Source organism: Anolis sagrei, chromosome 2 (genome assembly GCF_037176765.1).
Source record: "Anolis sagrei isolate rAnoSag1 chromosome 2, rAnoSag1.mat, whole genome shotgun sequence".
Lineage (NCBI taxonomy): Eukaryota > Metazoa > Chordata > Lepidosauria > Squamata > Dactyloidae > Anolis > Anolis sagrei.
In genome coordinates, this window is record NC_090022.1 from 88,635,149 (window position 1) to 88,643,993 (window position 8,845).

Consider the following 8,845-nt stretch of genomic DNA (forward strand, 5'->3'; position numbering starts at 1 on the left):
GTGTGGGCAAGACTCCATTTCTAAATAACGTCAAAGGCTTACCTGTCATCCCACTCTGCCAATGCAATTGCAGTGTCCTACTTAACCTTCTATGAAAAACTGAAAAATGGAGGCTTTGTTTGGTTTTCAGGGATGGCAGTGAAGGTAGAGGCTAATAACTGTAATGAAAGAAACTCTTCCTGGAGCACCCAAATTATTAAACCTTATTAAGAAGCAATCTATCTGTGGTTGAGCAGGGTTTATTTTTAATTGGAAAAACTAGCCCTTTCAATCACAAGGGGAAAATATGCGTTCCCAGTGGAAAGAAAGAAAGAAAGAAGGAAAGAAAGAAAGAAAGAAAGAAAGAAAGAAAGAAAGAAAGCTTTTATGAACATACACAAAACAAAACAAAAACACACCCTTGGAAAATCATTCAATGCACCAGGCCGGGCTGTGTAAGGGTTCAGCTCTTTTCATCCACTAAAACGTGTAAATCATACAAAGTTTCTCTTGAACAGCTTGAAAACACACCGGTTATTTTTGCATCACTATTGCAGCCTCAAAGACATTTGTACAGCCAGCATGAGACTTTGACCCTGAATCTGTTTTTAGAAACATTGACAAAACAGGATGTCAAGAAAGCAGCCTTCTTTTCATCAGAAAACACTGCTTCTGTGATGTCAGAACAGTCTGTTTGCAAACATTGTGCATTGACAAAGCTATGGCACAACTCTGGAGTCTGTTTCCAAGACAAACATTCTTATCCCAAATCATCAGGTAGTATAGACTCATATAATCCAGGTCAAAGCAGATAATCTGGAATCAGATCCTGGGATATAGGGCAGTGCAGATCCAGCCTCAGACCCCATCTACACTTCCCTATAAAATCCAGATTATCTCTTTTGAACTGGATTATATGGCACTGTGGAGCCCCCGGTGGCACAGTGGGTTAAAGCGCTGAGCTGCCGAGCTTGTTGACCAAAAGGTCACAGGTTCGAATCCAGGGAGTGGCGTGAGCTTCTGCTGTCAGCCCCAGCTTCTGCCAAACTAGCAGTTTGAAAACATGCAAATGTGAGTAGATCAATAAGTACCGCTCCGGCGGGAAGGTAACAGCGCCCCATGCAGTCATGCCGGCCACATGGCCTTGGAGGTGTCTACGGACAATGCCGGCTCTTCGGCTTAGAAATGGAGATGAGCACCACACCCCAGAGTTGGACACGACTGGACTTAATGTCAGGGGAAAACCTTTACCTTTACTATATGGCACTGTAGACTAATATAATCCAGTTCAAAGCAGATAATCTGGATTATCTACTTTGATAATTTGGATTATATGGCACTGTAAATCCTGTCTCAGTCTACATTGCCATGTAATTCAGTTCAGTGCAGTTAATCTGTATTCTGAAGAAATGGGGTTCTAAAGAGAAACTTGAACTGATCATGTATTTAGGTATTGTTCTTTCTTATAGAACCGTCAAAAAAACATGTATTGTAGACATTTGAAGAGTAATACATGTCTCTGCCTTATAACCTTTCTAGGGGTATGTACCATATTGTGCAGAACCAGGCTGCTTCTACACTGCCATATAATTCAGATTATCAAAGCGGATAATCCACATTATCTGCTTTGAACTGGATTATATGAGTCTACACTACTATATAATCCAGTTCAAAGCAGATAATCTGGATTTTATATGACAGTGTTGAAGGGGCCTCAGTGTAATGTAGTAGGTTGGATATTGGACTAGAACTCTATATGGTCAAGGTTCAAATCTCTGTTCTGCATGGAAACCCTGTCGGGTGATCTTGAGCAGTTCACACTCTCACAGCCTCAGAGAAGGGCAATGGGAAATTTTCTTGAATACATTTTGCCAAGAAAAACCTGTAATAAGATCTCCATAAGTTGGACTCAGCTCGAAGGGCAAACAGCAACAAGAAAATAGCGTGGAAAGATAAAGCCTCCCACATGAACCAGATTAACAATAGGTTTAAGATGGACAAATACAACCATATGGAAACCACTGCCATAAGATGTGGTGGTCAAAATGTATACAGCTTCAAAGGAGGCAAGTTGATTGTCTATTAATGGCTATTAGCTACAACATCTATTGAGAAAATCCATTTTTGAAAACAGTATGCCTTGGAGTAGCATAGTTGCCTGGGGATACAAAAATCTGCAGCAGCAATAGGTGTACTTTATGTGGGTCTTTCCTTGACTACTGTTTTGTGGTGTTATTGTGATGAAAGAAAAAGTCCAAACCTTTGATAAATATTCATTAAATTACTGCATACCTTTATCCTAGCAATTCAAATATTTTTATGGTGGTGTTGACACTTAATCTGATTAAGCTAGGATAAACTACTCCTAATGAAGTCTTGGAGCATACCCAGAGCCCTCTGGTCAGCCACATAGCTGTCCAGGCTGAGGGGACATTGGAACCACTGCTGCTGTTGCTACTGTTTTGACAACCACAAGTAGCTCCTTGTCAGAGGCATGCTGCAGATATCACATTTCATATAGCTGGGCACTCTAGTGTTATTTCACCAGGATGGATGCCACCAGAAAGCCTCTGGGGCTTGATCCACACTGCCATATAATCCACTTCAAGGCAGATAATCTGGATTTTATATGGCAGTGTAGATGGGGCCTTGAAGTCAATCCCTTGTGGGTCTGATGGAAGTGTGGACAGGTGATTAGGCTGGTTTCAGCTGGGTCCAGCTGTCACACTTCTGAAACTCCAGGATCACCCCAGAGTTAACTGGAGCTCTGGAGTAAATCCTGTTACCTCTTGAGTTGCGTGAATATCTAAATGCAACATTTCTGCTGTGAATCCATCTATGCATCCTCCTCCTCATCCTGCAGCCACTAAGAAGTGAATCCACATTATTTAGGAAGTAAAGACATGGCCTAAATCATGAAAATTGCAGGAATCCTTGAGTCCCATTCTGTAATTTGGCTTCCAAAACAGATAGCAGCCTAATAATAATAATAATAATAATAATAATAATAATAATAATAATACTGTAATGCAGAAGGCCACCTTACTGGGATCTGCACGCATTATTCGCCGATACATCGCACAGTCCTAGACACTTGGGAAGTGTCCGACGTGTGATCCAATACAACAGTCAGCAGAGTGATCTTGTTTGCTGTGGACTCATCTTGTTGTGTGTCAAATAATAATAATGATGATGTATTTGTATTCCACCCTATCTTCCCGAGGCGACTCAGAGTGGATTCCAGCATATACAGACACAAAGGCAAACATTCAATGCCTAGAAACAACGAAACACATATACACAGATAAAGGGAAAGGCTTCCCCTTTCATTTCAGGCTCTTGGGGATGGTGCTCATCTCTGGCTCTGGGGGTGGTGCTCATCTCCGTTTCTAAGCAGAAGAGGCTGCGTTGTCTGTAGAGAAGTCCTAGGTCACATGGGGAAAAGGAAGGGGCCTGATGCTGTTAGGAATGGTGGGAGTGGAAGTCCAAAACACCTGGAGGGACAAAGTTTGCCCATGCCTGCTCTATAACAAAGAGAGGAGAAATTTCTAGTATCTCTTAAATGTAAAGTAACTAAGTAGATAGATAGATAGATAGATATGATAATAGTAATGTTTTTATCCAAAGTCTCTCAAGATTATAGTTTTTTTCCACATCCATTCTACAGTGTAGAATTAATGTTGTATGATACTGCCCTTAAGTGTCATGGTAACACTCTGGGATTTGCAGTTTAGGAAGGGCCACTTAACATTCGCAACCACACAGCCCTTGGGCACTATTACATTATAGGCATGGCAGTTAAAGTAACACTATAACAACGTAGTGTTATATTGAAGTTTGTGGGAGAAATTGTTCAGAGTAAAGCTAAAGGTAAAGGTTTCCCCTTGATATTAAGTCTAGTTGTGTCCGACTCTGGGGGTGGTGCTCAACTCCATTTCTAAGCCAAAGAGCTGATGATGTCCATAGACACCTCCAAGGTCATGTGGCCAGCATGACTGCATGGAGTGCTGCTACCTTCCTGCTGGAATGGTACCTATTGATCTACTCACATTTGCATGTTTTTTAACTGCTAGGTTGGCAGAAACTGGGGCTAACCGTAGAAGCTCACCCTGTCCAGTGGATTTGAACTGCCAACCTTTCAGTTGTCAAGTTCAGCAGCTCAGCAGTTTAGCCCATTGCGCCACCATGGCCTCAACTGATGCCAAAAGCCTTTATCGAGGGAGTAGGATTTCAAGCTACCTGCTTTTTAATCTTTTCTGCTTCCCATGTCCTTGGTTCCTGCTACTTTATACCCATACACACTGGTTCCATCAATCGCTGGCTTGCATCTTTGTCACAGAACCCAAGCATATTGACTTTGAACCCCTAAATCCTCATTGAATAAGCACTTTCCTTAGTCATTTTTAGCCATTCAATGCAGCTGTACTCACAGCCAAAATCCCAATGAGGGCACTGAGCCAAGAGATAACAAGAGAACAACACCAAAGAAGACGGGGCTGTCAAGATACCATGCAGAGATATTGACATGGCTCAGTGAAAGCCTGGCATGTCATTGCGGACATCTGAGGGGGAAAATTGGATTTGTGGCTGTTAAGCCTACTGAGAGGAAAAATTAGTAGGCATGGGTTGTGTCAACATACGTTCAGAATGCTCCAGGAAAGGGAAACTGAGGGCATTAGACAATGTAATAGTCAATCCAAGGAAAAAGCGACTGTGTCAAACAATATTAGAAATATTTTCAAGCATCCAATTCAATTTTCAAGAATACTGAACCGTTCAGCATGGGTCTCTTACCTTTTAAAAATTGAATTAGCAGCTGCAGTATGGGTGTTTGTTTGCCACTGTACACGAAATAAATCGAATTAACTATTGCCATCTTAAAAGCGGGACACAAGCTCCTGTGGCTAAATGAATGCTCAGTTTGAAAAATCTGTTTTTCACAAGGATTATTCCATTGGCCCCCTGCCTCCTCTCTGTCAATCCTTTGCTAAAACAAATGCCCTTTCACCTTAGGAATACGATGTCTAACCTGGACCCCATACTTCACTTTGCAGAACTCTAACAGAATAATTGTATACATACCTATCTATACAGAAGTAAGTTCCTCTGAGTTTGAGTGGATAGCTAAGTGGATTTGCATCACCAGTATTCACATCCGCTCAAATTAAGGCCCATCATCTTTTCAGTTCTGTAAAGCCTGTCTGGAAAAATATTATAGAGCTGCCTACTCACATTACATGTACCTGGCTAACCATCTAATCTAATGTGATAAAAGTTATTACTTTATCACTGACCTGAATGGATAATTACATTATGGCTCATTAGCAACAAGGCAGCGATCATTTCTTTTGCCTGCAGAAGAAAGATAAAGGTTTACTGGAAGATGTCTGCCTGATTTGCAATAGATTGGCAATTAGACTCTGAACATCCTAATCATATGAGTTGATTTTTGAGGTAAAAGGAGTGTGAATGAGGCACGCTGCCACCAGGTAGACGGGTCCTAGAATATAGCATCAAAGCCAAACATTAATAGCTTTCCAGGGATGCAATGAGAGCTGTTTTCAGTATGTCCTGCTTTAGTTGGAAGTTTAAAGATATGGAGGTAGCTGAAAACAGGCTGGGGGCCCTTCCACACAGCCCTATATCCCAGAATATCAAGGCAGAAGATCCCACATTTTCTGTTTTGAACTGGGATATATGGCAGTGTGGACTCAGATAACCCAGTTGAAAACAGATATTGTGGAATTTTCTGTCTTGATATTCTGGGATATAAGGCTGTGTGGAAGGGCCCTGGGGTAAATTGGTTATTCAAAAATCAGTTTTCTGAGATTCAAAAATCTTTCTTTTTAAACCCTAACAGTTTCTCTCTGTTAGGGCCTTTCCACACAGCCATATAACCCAGAACATCAAATCAGATAATCTACCATATCTGCTTTGAACTGGGGCCCCTTCCATACAGCTATATAAAATCTCACATTTTCTGCTTTGAATTGGAATATATGGCAGTGTGGACTTAGATAACCCAATTCAAAACTGATTATGTGGGATTCTACACACCTATGTGGAAGGGGCCTTTGTTTTCCTTTGCAATTTCCTTGTTCAAGGACTACAAGCTGTAAATCATGCCGTGTGTTTAGGAAATGTTCTCCTAGGGTCCTTCCACACAGCCCTATATCCCAGAATATCAAGGCAGAAAATCCCACAATATCTGCTTTAAACTGGGTTATCTGAATCCACACTCAGATAATATGTGATTTCTTGCCTTGATATTCTGGAATATAGGGCTGTGTGGAAGGGCCCCTAGTGCTTTCTGAGTAATGCCATTTCTAATGTCAGATTTATGTCTAATAATTATCTTGCATAGAGACTGTCATGTTTTTTCCCTATTATAGAAAGTAGAAGGGTAATGCTAGCATAGGATAGCATCCACAACTTCCCAGAGAACACCATCTTAGAGCCCTTCCACACAGCCATATGACCCAGAATATCAAGGCAGATAATCCACAATATCTGCTTTGAACTGGATTATCTGAGTCTACAGTGGGATATAATTCAGTTCAATGTGGGTTTTATACAGCGATGTGGAAGGGGCCTTAGTCAATATGGATATGGAAGGCCTGTACACCGACATCCTGCTCCAGGATGGACTGCAGTAAACCTAGGACTTGTCTAGGCAAGCAAAAAATCTTGTTTATTGTTGTTTATTCATTCAGTTGCTTTCGACTTTTTATGACCTCATGAACCAGACCACACTAGAGCTCCCTGTCAGCTGTGGCCACCCCCAGCTCCTTCAAGGTCAAGCCAATCATTTCAAGGATAACATCCATTCATCTTGCCCTTGGTCTTCGCCTCTTCCTTTTTCCTTCTATTTTCCCCAGCATTATTGTCTTCTCTAAACTTTCCTGTCTTCTCATTATGTGGTCAAAGTACTTCATCTTTTACTCTAATATCCTTCTTTCCAGTGAGCAGTCGGGCATTATTTCCTGGAGTATGGATTGGTTTGATCTTCTTGCGGTCAAAGGCACTCTCAGAATTTTTCTCCAACACCACAGTGCAAAAGTGTCTATCTTCCTTTGCTCAGCCTTCCTTATGGTCCAGCTCTCACATCCACAGGTTGCTACATGGAATACTATTGCTTTAACCATGTGGATCTTCATTGCCATTGTGATGTCTCTACTCTTCACTACTTTATTGAGATTGGTCATTGCTCTCCTCCTAAGAAGTACACATCTTCTGATTTCCTGGCTGCACTCTGTGTCTGCAGTAATCTTTGTGCCTAGAAATACAAAGTCTGTCACTGCCTCCACATTTGCTCCCTTTATTGGCTAGTTATCAATCAGTCCAGTTACCATAATCTTGTTTTTTTATGTTTAACTGCAACTCAGCTTTTGCACTTTCTTCTTTCACCTTGGTTAAAAGGCTCCTTAGCTCCTCCTCGCTTTTGGCCATCCAAGTGGTATCATCTGCATATCTAAGGTTGTTAATGTTTTTTCCAGAAATTTTAACTCCAGCCTTGGATTCATCAAGCCTGCACGTCACATGCTGTGTTCTGCTTACAAGTTGAATAGGTCTGGTGAGGGTATACAGCCCTGCCGTACTCATTTCCCAATCTTGAACCAGTCTGTTGTTCTGTGGTCTATTCTTACTGTTGCTACTTGGTTGTTATACAGATTCCTCAGGAGACAGACAAGGTGGCTTGGTATCCCCATGCCACCAAGAACTTGCCACAATTTATTATGATCCACACAGTCAAAAACTTTAGAATAGTCAGTAAAACAGAAATATATATTCTGAAACTCCCTGCCTTTCTCCATTATCCAGTGGATATTGGCAATCTTGTGCTCACTCTGAATGGACTGCTGGCTCTCCCCATAACACATATTGGCTTCTGCTGAATATTGCAAGGTTTGGGGGTTGTGGATTATTATTTTTTTAGTTTTGCTCCTCTTTTCAGTAAGAACAAAAGTGTCAAATATTTTCTCATGTATACACTTACTTCTCCAGCATTTTTCTCTAGTAAGCAAACACAGGGGATGGTACCCTAAATTAGAATGTGGTTATTCCAATGTCTCTCTCTGTGTATCTGTGCCACCAATTGCCTGCTAACTTATAGAAACCTATGAATTTGATAGGTCCTTTTAAAGATGAGGAATACTCAGAGGTCGTTTGCCACTAAGCCAAATGCCTACTAGTTTGTAGATGTTATGTTCAGAGCTCATCTCATTGAGTGTAATTTCTGAAAACTATTGGTGACCATATGGAGCTGAACAACTGCCCAACCAAATAATGGGGATCCTGAGCTCTCAATGTTTGCAATACGCAATTTTTGCAAAATCTACTTGACCTTAACTCTTGAGGGACTTGCAATTCTTGTAAGATGGCTTCATCCTGTAGGACTTTTGAAGGGCTTTCTGTAGTGGTTCACTATGCTTTTACTTTTTGTTCCCAGTGATGTTAAGAAGATTCCAGAGGCCGTGGAATGGGCAGTGGTGTATGTGCATGCTGGCCATGGGACAAATTTTGAAATATCTGAGAGGCTGTATGAGGCAATATTTTATACAAGGAGTCATGGAGAAATGTAGAGCTTGAGTTGTGGAAATAAGGTAATCAGTTGTTTAAGACATGAAGTACTGGTATTTTTTTATGGTAGTTACAGAACTTTTGTTAGACAGATCCAGAAAGTGGTTTGTTTGGAAGGGGCATGAAAGGGCAACCAATTAGTTCTCAAACTGCCTGTTTTGATCTTTTTGGCTCAAGAGAATGACTGCGGGGGAAGACTTGTTTTCACTCAGGTTGACCCAAGCCGGATATATGGGCCCCACTGTGTGTTTTCTAACACTGAGTCAGAATGGTCTCACCTTGTTCA